The sequence below is a fragment of the Polypterus senegalus genome, chromosome 6, assembly GCF_016835505.1.
Source record: "Polypterus senegalus isolate Bchr_013 chromosome 6, ASM1683550v1, whole genome shotgun sequence".
Taxonomy (NCBI): Eukaryota; Metazoa; Chordata; class Cladistia; order Polypteriformes; family Polypteridae; genus Polypterus; species Polypterus senegalus.
The window spans coordinates 177,295,046-177,310,062 of NC_053159.1; the positions used below are offsets into that span (position 1 = coordinate 177,295,046).

The following is a 15,017-nucleotide window of genomic DNA, read 5'->3' on the forward strand; positions in this document are numbered from 1 at the left end:
ATAGACTGTTTGAACATGCTCTTGTGAACCCTCCAGAATACTTGTGAGGGTAAAAAGCAGGTCCATTGTTCTTCCAAAATCTGAGGCATGATAATCTGCAAATCCACCTTCCCGGGGAGGCTGAAGAGTGTGATTTTCCCCTAAAGTTAAAACACACCCTCTGGTTCCCTTTCTTAAAGATGCTGTGGTATACAGCTTGTAATCAAACATTTGGAAACCGTTAGTAGCCATATCACAAATTTTGTAGTCTTTTGGGGCCAGGCATAAGTCTCGAACGGGAACACACGTCAGGAGGCAAAAGAAGTTTGTAGTAAATAGTGGTGAAATCCGCCACTGATTAGGCTCCACCCACAGGGTTTCTTCCTAAAAAGCAACCCCCAGTTTCCTCCAGTCTGTGCACTTTAAACGTTTCGAGTTGCAGCATCCCATTTCTGCTTCTGTATCCTACAACTACGTATAGTAACTATGGAAAGAGAAAAAGAAACTGAACAAGAAGGTAAACCACTGCCTTTATCAAGTCAGGAGCTCACTAACACGAGGTAAGTTAAGTTTAATGATAAATGTGAATACAGTAACAGACATGGAAGAGACAAAACACAAACACATAGACAACTACAGGTACTTGACCCTACGCTCTTCTGTGATATCTTACAGTCATTCTGGCTATGTGGTGTAAGAACAGCAAATAGAGTTTACATAGGTGGTCTATGCATATACTGCAGCTTAAAACACTGCGGCTGTTTTGTCTTGGCACGTGTGCATTTCCAATTAAACAGTACAGGTAGTCGTCAACTTACGATCATGTTTTGTTCTGACGGACTGGTTGTAAGTCAGTCTGGACGTAAAGTGGACTGGTATATGTACTCAGAACTGACTGTACGTATAGGTACTGTATAATAAGCCCCTTAAGTCATATTGTTTGTTTTATATCCTTTTTTTTTTATCATTGTGTCGATTTTATATCTTTATTTTATTATCTCGTTTTATTATTACAGTTGCTCATATGGGTGCTGCACTTTTAGAAGCTTCCCAAATCCTTTCTTTGGCTGTGATATGTTATGTACAGTATGTTAACTGCGAGAGGAGGAATTGTACCAGCAGAGTTTGAGCACTCATATGTTTTCTGTTTTAACATTTCAGCCTGTTAATAATAAACATTAACAGACAAAGGAGTACAGTGTGGTTTCTTTACCCCTTCGTGGTGATTCGCATGATGTGACACATTGTGAGTCACAACGCAGAAGCTTCGGATGTTAACCAGATTCAAAGCCAAAGCGCGGCAGTAAAGCGCATACAGAAAACACGCGTTACAATGGAATAACATGCGATTGCATTTGCTTGCTTTCCTCCCTCATACTGCTTGATTATGTTCATGTTTGTGTCAAGATCACTTTCTGTAATTGTAAGACAAATGTAACTGAACGTAGTTGGAACTGCTGCGGGCAGTAAACTGAGAGCGAGATGAATGAGTCATAGGTTGGAAGTCGACAACTACCTGTAATGATACATTTCTTTAGTTATTCGTTTAGATGTGCAGTTAGAAGGTGGATGCTATACAGCCTCGTCCATACTTTTATTGGTGTCGTTTCCTGAGACTTTGCGGGATCCCCTCAAGGTTGCTGGATATAATGGCCGGCCTGTACACTGGTACTGTGAGTGCTGTGTAAAGTGGCGACAGAACCTCTGTGTTTCCCCTAGTTGATTCTGGGGTTCCCCAGGAGTGTATTCTGCTCCTGCTCTTTTCAATGTTTGCATGAACTGGGTGTTAGGCAGAGTTGAGGGTCCATCAGCTTTGGGGAATCTGTTGGTGAAGAAAGATTCACTGATCTTGGCTTTGCCGACGATGCTGTGATCTTCACGGAGTCAATGATGGCTCTGACCGGAACTCTCAAGAGACTGTGTGAGGAGACTGAGTGTCTGGGCTTGTGAGTGTCCTCATAAGAACCAAAGATCAGGCCTTTAATGGCTTCTTGGGCACGGCCATCAGCAGTGTGTCTGTCTTTGGAGAGAGTGTCGACCTCGTCGAGAGGTTTACTGTACCTCAGCAGTGACATTCATGTCTCTGGTGACTCTTCCTATGAAGTCAGTAGGTGGACTAGGAGAGCAGGGGGGTCATGAGGTCATGGAAAAGGGGTGTGTGGCGCTCCCGATATCTGCAAAAGGTCCAAATCTTCAGAATCCTAGTGTTTCCTGTTTTGCTACACGGTTGTGAGAAATAGATAAATGTTTTTAAGATTTCTTCATCATTTCTCTGAATTGCTTCCTTGTTTTCCTTAAATGGCACCCAAACAGAAATGAAACGTGAAGTGAGTGAGCCAACAGAAGACCAACTACGTCAGGGCCTCAAACTCCAACCAGTTTCACTCCAACCAGTTGCTTAATTAGGCGCCTTGTTGTTAATTAAACCCGTTCTTGAATTCCATGGCTTGTTGCTGCTGTCATTGTGTAATAGCAGACATTTCTGAAATTGTTGATTGTCTCTTTTCTAAGTGCTCTGGTGAAATGTTTTATGGACCTGAGCAGATCAACATTCCTGAGACCTTCATCTTTCTTTATTTTCAGATATTGTATGATGGACACCGTTTGCTGGTCATGTTTTTGGCTCATTTTGTATCTCATTATTGTTTGGCTGCTAATTAAGGAGAAAGAAACAAGAGGTCTGAGTCTTCAAGAGAAAGTCAATTAAAATTAATTCAAAAGAAGTTAATTAGCAGCAAAAACAGGTCACTCATTAAGAAAGGGGTTAGAATGAAAACCTGCAGTCACTGTGGCCCTCCAGGACTAGAGTTTGAGACCTCTGGTGTGGTAGATGTTTCAATAGAAAACTGCTCGTTGTATTGACACGGAGTGAAAGTGTGTGATGGACAGGGCCGATCAACACTAATCCTTACATAAGTGTTTTAGGTCACAGAGCCCCTTTGTGACATTAGTTTTCAGTTTAGAAATCATCTCTTACTTGTTAATCATTTTTTAGAAATAATTTCAAGAAATGTTAATTTCTTTTTCCGATGTTGTCTTGATTTTGCTGTGTGACGCCATTTTCAGCGGTTGTTGCCCCAACATTGCTATGCAGCCTTACCTGGAGGTTCACCATAGTGATATTCTCAGCACCGTGCATATCCTGGTCATTCGAATTTGCAGAGAATATCAAAAGTGCATGGTTGGCGTTTAGGGATTATGTTTAGCATTTATAGACTTTTTACTGTCTCGTATATGAAGTATGAAGGAAAGTATTGTAATTGTCCAAAAATTCGATGTTGAGTTTTTCATGAATCTCAGCGTTAAGTCCTCCTTGACTTTCTTGTATACAAAGTATAGGGAAAGTATTGGAATCCTCCAAAAATTAAATTTTGAGATTTTGATGAATCTCGATGTTTTAGATCTCTCAGAGTCCAAAAATACTTTTTTTGGAATTACAGTAATCCCTCGCTATATCGCGCTTTGACTTTCGCGGCTTCACTCTATCGCGGATTTTATATGTAAGCATATCTAAATATATAACGCAGATTTTTCGCTGCTTCGCGGGTTCTGCGGACAATGTGTCTTTTTACTTCCTGTACATGCTTCCTCAATTGGTTTGCCCAGTTGATTTCATACAAGGGACGCTATTGGCGGACGGCTGAGAAGCTAACCAATCAGAGCACGCAGTTAAGTTCCTGCATGCTGAATGCAGTGTTAACCAGGAAGTCTCGTCTCGCTCATTCAGCATCAACGTGTTTCGCTGTGTAAAGAGTTGTGCTCTTTTGTGTTTATCTTTGTGCATAGTCAAGCCCTTCATGATGGCTCCAAAACGATCTGTTACTGCTTCAGTGGCCGTGTCCAAGCACAAACAGAAGATGTTAACGATTGCCGAAAAGGTAAACGTTTTGGATTTGTTGAAGGCTACGATTCTTTTTATTTAAAAAGTAGGAAAGGAATATAAGATCTACGCAGTGTCCTTTTAACCAGGGTGCAAAACGAGTTGTAAGTGGATGTAATAAGGCAGTAGTCTGGATGGAATCTGCTTTAGGGATTTGGATTGAAGACTGCCAGAAGAAGAACAACGGCAGTGCTACACAATCGCCTGAAGTGGCTCCTTTGGAAGAGCTGTGACGCTCTCCTTTGTTGTGCAGTAAAATAAAACTCATTGTTATCGGACAAGTCATCGTGTCATTGTTGGTGAGTAACCATAATTAATTTTCTACTTACAGTACTTAGTACATGTACGTACGTTTAGTGTCACTGTACACACATTTACTGTATACTATTTTTCTTGCATTGTACGTATTTATTGCTGGCGGCCTGTCTATCGTAATGGCTGTAACATATGTGATATCGGAGACACTCGATATCTTTAAAATAATATGTAGGTTTTACTGTATATAAACAGTGTGTTTATATACATAATTTCAATTAATCTTACCTAATATCTAAGAGAATACAAAGGGATTATGCTGTATAACTCTGCGGGGAATATTTATAAACAGTGTGGGAGAGTTTATAAGGGCTTAAAATATATAAAAAATAACCATAGAAACATATGGTTTCTACTTTGCGGATTTTCACCTATCGCGGGGGGGTCTGGAACGCAACCCCCGCGATCGAGGAGGGATTACTGTATCTCTGTGTGTGTGTGTGTGTATGTGTATGTGAACACGATACCTTGAGTACACTTTCAGTTAGGTCAACCAAATTTTGCATCAAGTATTAAGTACAAAACGTAAATTTCTATCAACTTTTGGGCTTTTCCGTTAATCGGAAGTGGTACTTTACCTTTTATTCATGCAGCTGCAGAGTCCAATTTGTTCAGTTTTACTTTTATAGTAATTATCCAATATATTATTTGATTTGATGTTGATGGTTCTTTAATGTACACAACATAAAAATATAATCATTGTCTTGCATTTTACTCCTCAAATATCCATCCACATATCTGAGTATACGAGAAAGTCCAGGGGAGACCACTCCCGATTTTTTTTTCCAGAATTCAACTTTAGGTTTTGGTTTAGCATTTTGGATTGACAAAAGATAGCATGGGGTAACCTCTGTTAAAATTTATTTTTAAAGTTTCCTCTCCTGTTCACCTCTATTTCTAAACGCTTGCCTTTCCTCATAGCAAGCACAATGGGATTTTAGTGGATTCTTAAAAGAAGACTTGAGAAACAGGGAAAATAGTTGGCATTTCAGATGGGAATCCCTGATAATAATAATGATGGTGAGAAGAAGTGCTTCTTCAAAAACCTTTATAAGCATTGTGTGTCTGTACACTTGTGGTCAGTATCAGAAGGTACTTGTTTCTTTTATTTTATACTATGCAAAATACCCGCGCTTCGCAGCGGAGAAGTAGTGTGTTAAAGAAGTTATGAAAAAGAAAAGGAAACATTTTAAAAACAACGTAACATGATTGTAAATTTAATTGTTTTGCGACTGTTATGAGTGTTTGTGTCATCAAGGATTTGATTATCATTATTTCTTTCAATCAGGTTCATATTTGGAGGATGTGTTGTGTTCAAGTTACATTCCGTGTTTGTCTAGTCCATCCCTGACCATCTCATCTTTGTTGTCAACCGTTGTAAAGATAACAGGTTTCATTCATCGAAGTGATCACCACCCAAATCAGTACTCGTGAATCTAAGATGTTTAACAGGCATTCCCGGTATTAAGTTTTGGATTTGCTTGCGAATATTTAGCAGCAGCGTGTCTATGAACGTAATTTAAACTTAAGCTTTACACCTTGCTTTCCTATTGATATGTCTACAAAGGCTTGTTCAGCATCAGAGGGTTGTTCCTTTTCTACTGCATCAATAAGCAACTCGTGTTTCTCTTAATCTGAGACAAGGTTTACCTTTCCCAGTCCTGCAAAGTCAGTTCACGTGAGCTGCTCGGAATACATGCATCGAAGGTTCTCAGCTGTGGTTGTGCTATCTCGTGCGATCTTGCGATCTCCACAGCTTTATTTAATGTTAGCTCAGACCCAGCACTTTAAAGTTTCTCTCGCACTTTTGCTGAGTTTGTGCCAAACACTATTCTATCCTTGACCATCTCATCTTCGCTTGCATAAGAACAGTCCTTCACCAGCAATTTTAACTCCGTTACAGCAATTTTAACTCCGTTACAAAGTGATCAAAAATCTCGTTTATACCCTGCGTCTTCTCATTAAAACTTGTATCTCGCGAATATCGTATTTGTCGTAGGCATGACAAACGCCAGCGGCAGGGGTCTATGAACTTAATTTAAACTTAAGGTTTACACCGTGCTTTGTTTCTGCAGTAGCTGCACTTATGAATATGCTTATATACGTCACTCGCTTCATATTCTTTTGCTGCCTTCTCAATTGTGTAATACGTTTCTTATTCAGCGCTCTTTGGAGCTCTTGCTTGTTCTCTGCGTACTGCGTTCACAGTCAGTTCACGTGAGCCGCTCGGAGTACATGCATCGAAGGTTTTCAGCTGTGGTTGTGCTGTCTCGTGCGATCTTGCGATGTCTTTATTTAATGTTAGCTAAGACCCGGCACTTAAAAGTTTCTCTCGCACTTTCGCTGAGTTTGTGCCAAACACTATTCTATCCCTGATCATCTCATCTTTGTTTGCATAAGCACAGTCCTTCACCCACGAATGTTTAGCGGCAGCGTGTCTATTGGATTGCTGCTGATAGACGGCCTTATATGGGCAGGCATTCAATTACGTGGGAGGCGTAACGATGAGGGACGCAACTCCGCCTCACACGGCGACCGAGCTGCAGGCTATGGCCGTATATATGTACGTAAGTAGGTTCCAGTTATGACCGTTACGTGTAGAATTTCGAGACAAAACCTGCTTAACTTTTGTAAGTAAGCTGTAAGGAATGAGCCTACCAAATTTCAGCCTTCTACCTACACGGGAAGTTGGAGAATTAGTGATGAGTCAGTGAGTCAGTCAGTCAGTCAGTCAGTGAGGGCTTTACCTTTTATTAGTATAGATATACTAGGGGGCTTTGCCCCCTGCTCGCTTTGCTTGCCAACCCCCATTTTTGTTTTTCCGGATACACACTTTTAAGATTTTTTTTCTTTGAATTGTTGCTATTTCATTAGTTTCACTTTTATTTCAGAACTTCTGTAAAAACAATATTTGGAATCTTTCGAGTCCCAATATGCTGAATCTTTTAAATGAGTTCTGTTTGGAATTTCAGCACAGACAAAACGATCTTTATCATCAGCAGTTAATAATTTGTTTTGCAAAGTTACCAATAAATGGTTACTTTGAACCGTTTTTGAAATTCTCTTGACTTAAACTTCAAAGCCTTACAATATTTACATACTTCTGACATGTCACCTATGTCCATATATTCAATCTCTATTCACCTTTTCGTTATTTCTCCGAGTAATAATTTCTCTTTGTTTGCGCCAATGCGATCTTTACTTTCTTTTTTTTTTGGCACTTTCATTTTGCAGGAGATGTTTCCGGGGAAGCTGATCTCCCTGCGCGGCAGTGTCAGGTGGCTTTCACGTTCGCCTGATCTCAATGCGTGCTATTTCTAGGTATACAAACACCGACCTCAAATCCCTGAAGCCGTCAAGGACGCTATTCACCATGAAATCGCCGCTATTCCCCTTGAAATGGCTGAACGAGTCATGCGAGCGTTCAGAAATCGTCTCAAAGCGTGTGTCACTAATGATGGCCACCAACTTGAAGACATCATGTTTAAAACACAGTGAAAAAATCTGTTTTGTATGCCCTTTCTTGTGTCGTGATGAAATTTATTTTATCTTGTAGTATTTTTGTAGAATAAACGTTTGAAATGTGGCACTTCTTTTTTAGCTCACCCTGTACTTGCACATACTGTGTAATGTTCTATCCATATTATACAGTGGATTCAGAAAGTATTACAAGAACATAAGAAATTTGACAAATGAGAGGAGACCTTTCAGTCCATCAAACCCGTTTGTTTAGCTAACAGCTAAACTGTCCCAACATCTCCTCCATATTCTTCCTAAAGGTTGTGCAGGTGGCTCCTTCAGCTCCATGTCTCGGTAGTTTGTTCCAGACTCCCACAACTCTCTGCTTAAAGAAGTGCTTCCTGACATCAGTCCTCAATGCACTTCCTCTTAATTTCCACTAATGTTTCACCCTTAAGCTGAAAGAATGCTTCTGGATCTACGATATCGATGGCTTGGAGACCTTGTGTTCTGCCCTCATGATTGCGTGTCCATGTAAAGCTAGCAGTGTCACACACGTTTGATTAGGAGACAGTTTACGGGCTCAAATAAGTGCATTTGCCCACTGGACCAGGGGTTGGCATTGTCCTCTAACTCTTTCTCCTCTCTCTGTACAAAACAGCAGAAGAACCCTCAGCCTAATCATTACTTCCGGTTCCGATCCACCAATTCCTGCCTCCTCTTGATGTCACTTCCTCTTCCAGAATGGCACATACTGATGATGTCATTTCCTTCCGCCTGACCATAGAAACCGCCTCCTCTTTACTATAATCAGTTCCTGTTTTGGACTCCAGCCTGTAAAGACGTTATTCACTCGCCTGACACCTAAGTTATGCGGGGTGGGATCCCCCAAACCTTTGACGTTGTCTTTGTGTTTAATTTACAACAGGTAGCAAACAATAACTCTAGTAATATCATTTCTTGCTCAGAGTGAGGCTTTTACTGGCAAATCTTTCACTCTTGATTGTAAAACTACAAAACACAATCCAAAGGATGCTTTAAGTACAATGCACATACCAAATCATCATCACACTTCCAATACTACTCGGAGTCCTGCCACGTGCAAAAGTTCGCTGACAACACTGCTTTTGTTGGCTGCATCAGAAGTGAGCAGGAGGAGGAGTATAGGAAGCTAATCAAGGACTTTGTTAAATGGAGTGACTCAAACCACTTCCACCTGAACACCAGCAAGACCAAGGAACTGGTAGTGGATTTTAGGAGGTCCAGGCCTCTCAAGGACCCCGTGATCATCAGAGGTGACTGTGTGCAGAGGGTGCAGACCTATAAATATCTGGGAGTGCTGCTGGATGACAAATTGGACTGGACTGCCAATACTGATGCTCTGTGTAAGAAAGGTCAGAGCCGACTATACTTCCTTAGAAGGTTGGCGTCCTTCAACATCTGAAATAAGATGCTGCAGATGTTCTACCAGACGGTTGTGGCGAGCGCCCTCTTCTACACGGTGGTGTGCTGGGGAGGTAGCATAAAGAAGAGGGACGCCTCACACCTGGACAAACTGGTGAGGAAGGCAGGCTCTATTGTAGGCACGGAGCTGGACAGTTTGACATCTGTGGCAGAGCAACGGGCGCTGAGCAGACTCCTGTCAATCATGGAGAATCCACTGCATCCACTGAACAGGATCATCTCCAGACAGAGGAGCAGCTTCAGCGACAGACTGCTGTCACCATCCTGCTCCACTGACAGACTGAGGTGATTGTTCCTCCTCCACACTACGCGACTCTTCAGTTCCACCCGGGGGGGTAAACGCTAACAATACACAAGATTATTGTCTGTTTTTACATGCACTTTTATTACACTTCAATTTAATTCAATTTTTTTGTATCAGTATACTGCTGCTGGATTATGTGAATTTCCCCTTGGGATTAATAAAGTATCTATCTATCTATCTATCTATCTATCTATCTATCTATCTATCTATCTATCTATCTATCTATCTATCTATCTATCTATCTATCTATCTATCTATCTATCTATCTATCTATCAGTAAAGAAATACATTATATATAAATCAGTTAACTGTAGCAGATAAACATCTTAACAAGCATCCATCCATCCATTATCCAACCCTCTATATCCTAACTACAGGGTCACGGGGGTCTGCTGGAGCCAATCCCAGCCAACACAGGGGGCAAGGCAGGAAACAAACCCTGGGCAGGGCGCCAGCCCACCACAGGGCACACACACTCACACCCCCACACCAAGCACACACTAGGGACAATTTAGGATCGCCAATGCACTTAACAAGCATTTACAAAAGAATTATTTAAAAGAGAAACTTACGGGCATATCTTCGGCCAAGGCTTAATGTGAAAGAGCTGGTGTCATAAACAGCGCTCAGACCTTCACTGAACTGCCTTCTTAAGAAAAGTGGATTGAACAAACTTAACAGCGTAATACTTCTATGATCGCTCGGTGGCAAACCTTGAGATAAAAGTGTGAACAGAGTGGCTCATTTAGGCTCCCATTCAGTCTCCTCTGCTCGGACTAAACAGGTTTAATTCTCTGAGTTGGTCACAGTAGATGTGTCCTTAAGTCCCATGATGCACTTGGTTGCTCTCCTCTGCTCAGCTTCAAGTGCTGCTCTGTCTTTTTTTGTTACGTGGTGGGCAGAACTGCACACAGGACACCAGATGTGGTCTCACTAGTGAATTATATAGTTTGAGGATAACATCCCTTGACTTAAACTCAACAGTTTTTATGATATCACCTAACGCATTCTTTGACTTTTTTTATTACTTTTGTACATTGCTTAGCTGAGAAAAAAAATGTTGCGTCCACATAAACCCCTAAGGCCACTTCCTGTAGATCGGTGTCTCCCATCTTGTATTTACAATTCATGTTCCTGTTGCCCACGTGTAGCACTTTGCACTTTTCCACATTAATCTCCATTTTCCAGCCATTCACCCGGGTCTGATGCTTGTCCAGGTCTTTTTGAATTCTTTTTGCTGCCTCTTCAATGTCTGCCGTCCCTCCAATTTTAATGTGAACTTCACATGTTTACTAACAATGACAAAATCGATATCATTAATTTAAATCAGAAAAAGTAACGGAGGGTCCAAAGACAGACCCCCGGGGGTACACCACTGATGACCTCACTCCATTCTCCTCTTATCTGTACCCTCTGGCTCCTGCCAGTTAACCAACTAGAGATCCAGTTTTGTTGATCACCTCTGATACCTGCAGCTTCTGGTTTCACAATTAGTCTTTGGTGTGAGACGACTGAGTCAAAGGCTTTTTGAAAGTCTAAGGCCAAGTTTATACTTAACACGATGCGAAGGTCAAATAACTGAGCATGTTAAAATTAAAACCAAAATGGCGTTGAAATGCTGACTAAATCTGTCAATATCACTGCCTCGGGAGAAAAGTTACATGTCAATGAAATAATTTCAGTGCAGCGTAACTGTAGTCAACATTACCCACTCTTGGTATTAAAGGGCATCATCGTTGACAGGCCCAATCCAAGGTGTTTTTCACATGTCCTTATAAAAGTGTGACAGTGACCTGAAGCACACAGCCAAGACAATGCTGGAGTGACCTTTTGGGACAAGTGTCTGGCCGTCCTTGAGTAGCCCAAACAAAGCCCAGACTTCAACCCCATAGAACATGTGTGGGGAGACCTGAAAAATGGCAGTTCACATATGCTTACCATCTAATGGAGCTTGAGGTGATCCGCCAGGAGGAATGGGTTCATCTGCCCAAATCCATGTGTGCAAAGCTTACACAGTCTGTTCCAACTCTGCTTTAAGACAGCAGAAGGTCCGCAGTAGTCCACAGCCGGTTTTTCAAGGCCCTATTTTGTCCATCCGTCCATTTTCCAACCCGTTGAATCCGAACACAGGATCACGGGGGTCTGCTGGAGCCAATCCCAGCCAACACAGGGCACAAGGCAGGAACCAATCCTGGGCAGGGTGCCAACCCACCACAGGACACACACAAACACACACACACACACATCAAGCACACACTAGGGCCAATTTAGAATCACCAATCCACCTAACCTGCTCGTCTTTGAACTGTGGGAGGAAACCAGAGCACCCGGAGGAAACCCACGCAGACACGGGGAGAACATGCAAACTCCATGCAGGGAGGACCCGGGAAGCGAACCCGGGTCTCCTAACTGCGAGGCACCAGCGCCACCCTGCTGCCCGCCTTATTTTGTCCTTTAAGGAATGGCCTTCTTGCTGCCACTTCTCCTGTCAGACCTGCAAAGTCTCCTCTTCACAGTAGAAACTGACACCTTCTCTTCTCGACCTGCGCTGGTAAGCTGTTGTGCTGTGAGGCGCCTGTGATCACGCAAGCTGGTGACCCTCAGAAACTCATCTTCTGATTGGCCTGTGACTTTGTCTCTGCCAGATCTCGTCCTATCAGAGTTTCTTCTAGTTTCCAGTTGCCTTTGGATTGCGTTGGACACCACTGGACTCACTGTACTTGGAATTTTTTTTTCTTTTCCAATTTCTCTAAACAAAACACGTTGTCAAAGAACGACAAAAGAGCCACAAAAAAGGTTTGGAGCAGCCTCCCGAAACACTTGAACCTGGCTGCAAAAAGCTTGATACATAGATAGTTCAGTTAAGTAAAGATTGTAGTCCAAAACAGAACTGCTTGGGTGAGGTAGAAATGGCAGCTTTAAAAAAAGACAGAGGAAGTGAAGTTATCGTGACCACAAGTGAAGTCATCTGGACCAGAATCGGAAGTGCCGTCACCAGGACCAGGTGGAAATTTCCCATATCTGGTCTGCAGAGGAAAGAGAGAAAGGGTTAGTGTGCTCTGCCACCCCCTGGTCTGGGGTGGAATTGCCCTCATTTGAGCCCTTTAGATGCCTTCCATGTGCACATGTGTGACAGCCTACACTACATTAAGAGTAAAAATGTCTCTTTCATGTGTTAGTTGCAGTTTTCTTGCCATTATCACTGGAATATTGTCCAAGTAGTACTTCAGAGGGTGTAGTATCACAGTCTGTTCAAACTCTGCTTTAAGACACACAGAGGCTTTTTGAGTAATCAACAGAAGTTGGGACACCTGTACAAATTGTTTGCTTCAACTTGCAAGGCTTCATTTACTTTACAGTAATTGCTGCAGAACATCTGTAAGTTGTAACCTATTAAGTTGTTCCATGAAGAAGGCACATTTGTATTAATTCTGTAATCTCCTATTTGCCAGTTTTTTGCTAACCTAAACTTTAAACCCTTGGCAGTTTACCGATTACGTTTTCACCGTTTTAGGTTAATCATTGCATTTCAACTGATTAAATTCGAAGAAAAACTGAGGTGGTCTAAATGTTTTGACTAATAGTGTATGTATGCACATGAAGCCACAGTCCAAAGCCATAAGATGTTTAGTAGAATTGCCATTGTTAATCTGCACCCCCCACCCCCTTTTGTGTGTGTTTTTGTTCAAAGTGTGATGGACTGGTGCCCCGTCCCGGGATTGTTCCTGATGGTTTTGCTGGGATAGACTCCAGCTTCCTCATGACCATGCCCTTGATAAGTGGGTTAAGAATATGGATGTCGAAACCTCTGTTGGTGAAGTCTAGTTGAAAAAAATATATAGCAACTCCATATAAAAGTAAAAATAGCTAAGGAAGAAGAAGAATGACTTGCCAATATTGCCATCCATTATTATATTAGACTAGCTGTGTAAGCCCGTGCTGTAAAGATTCCTAGAAATGATTGAAATTGTCAGAACAAAATTGAAATGTAGAGATGTCAGGTAATTGAATGGGCATCTCCCTCCTAGTAGGATTCGTTTTGCTGATGTGCTCGCCTCGTTTCTGTGTTAGCGGCTAAGCGAGTGACTCTTTCTTCGGAGGTTTTGTTTTGCCAACATGCTGGCCTTGAATATGTATTAGCGGCTAAGCGAGTTTTCTGTTTCCTCTGAAGTGGAGCCCTTACCCCGACTGCACCTCTCACTTCCGGGCCGGACAGACAGACACACACACTTCCACGTGTAGCCGTTTATACGTATATAAGGCTAGCTGTGTAAGCCCGTGCTGTACAAAGCCTGGGGTCGTAGAAACTATTAAAATCATCAGAAAAAAAATTGAAATGTAGAGTTGGCAGTTTTGTTTTGCGGGCTCTCACCCCCCTTGTCTATCAGCTCTGAGCGAGTTTCTGTCTCGTTTGTCTTTCCTCTGTGGTTTCACTTTGACGACAGAGTCATTTTCTTTCAGCTTCATGCTGTAGCCTCGTACTTATTTCTTCTTCCGACTCCTTAACTTGGGGCCGCCTTGCCAGCTCTTTGAGCTTCATGTTGTAGCCTCACACTTCCGGACCGGACAGACAGACAGACACACTTCCACGTGTAGGCATTTTTATTATACATACGTGCTGTAAAAAGCCCAGGTTCCTAGATGGATTCTGGCACTTCAATCAATCAATTGCTTTGGTTGTGTATTAGCGGCTCCTGGTCGGTTTCGTTTTTGGTGTGCTCGCCACCGTTGTCTATTAGCGACTAAGCGAGTTTTTCTCTCCTCGGAGGTTTCGTTTTCCCAATGTGTTCGCCTCACTTTATTGTATTAGTGGCTAAGCGAGTTTCTCTTTTCTCGGCAGTTTCACTTTGGCGACAGAATCTCTTTCTTTGCACTTCACGCTATAGCCTCACTGCTCCTGGCTGGACAGACAGACGCACACACTTCCACGCGTAGATGTTCTTGTTATATTAGATTAGATTAGGTTAGATTAAACTAAACTTTATTAATCCCTTGGGGAAATTCAAATTATAATATTTGAACAGAGAATCATGAACGTAGTCAGAGCTGCCCAGGGCACAAAGTGGCTTATATTCACTGTAGTTTTTATTAAGAGTGACTAACAATACAAATGGCACCGTTTATTATCACTCAGTAACAATTTAAGCTAAAACAGTGGCTTTGAAAAAACAAAAAAGGAAGCAGTAAGACACAGAAATAGCACTCACATCCATACTTTTACACGCGAATAAGTAGTCACGTTTGACACTGCTATGCAGAGTTATTATTTCAGCACCATTTCTTTGTCATGTACTTGGCAGAGCCAACTTGGGAAGATATTCTGCTTTCTCGTGTTCCAAAAGGTTTTTGTATTCAGATTTTTCTTTCATAATATTTTCCAGTGAGCCTTTCCCTGTACATTTCCAGATTTCACAGATGTTCCTCTGCAGCTAAAAAAGAAATCTTAATGAAAGCATCAGATCGGTTTGACGCTGCACTTAAGTTAAATTTTTTTTATAAGACATTATCTGTGAGCACGGAAGAAATTGCAAACAGAGATGGCTGTTATGTGTTGACTCATCTGCCCCTTTTTGTTGCTCACTTGTCTAAGTTGTGGTTTCGGTGTGTCAGAGTCAA

At 41.9% G+C, this 15,017-nt stretch overlaps 1 protein-coding gene and 1 long non-coding RNA gene across 6 annotated transcripts in view; one reads left to right on the forward strand and one right to left on the reverse strand.

Annotated features, from left to right (window-relative positions):
• metap1d (methionyl aminopeptidase type 1D (mitochondrial)) overlaps positions 1-15,017 on the forward strand; it is a 212,462-nt gene that overhangs the window by 93,622 nt on the left and 103,823 nt on the right. The gene's annotated exons all lie outside the window — the stretch shown is intronic.
• Positions 1-15,017, reverse strand: part of LOC120531845 — a 152,974-nt gene that overhangs the window by 18,653 nt on the left and 119,304 nt on the right. The window contains exon 1 of one of the 3 annotated variants that reach the window (XR_005634171.1): positions 11,340-11,483. The exons of 1 other annotated variant lie outside the window; for it this stretch is intronic. This is a non-coding gene — a long non-coding RNA (uncharacterized LOC120531845). Of the gene's footprint in view, positions 1-9,973; positions 10,208-11,339; positions 11,484-15,017 lie in introns of those variants that run through there. One more of the 3 variants, XR_005634169.1, reaches the window with a different exon arrangement.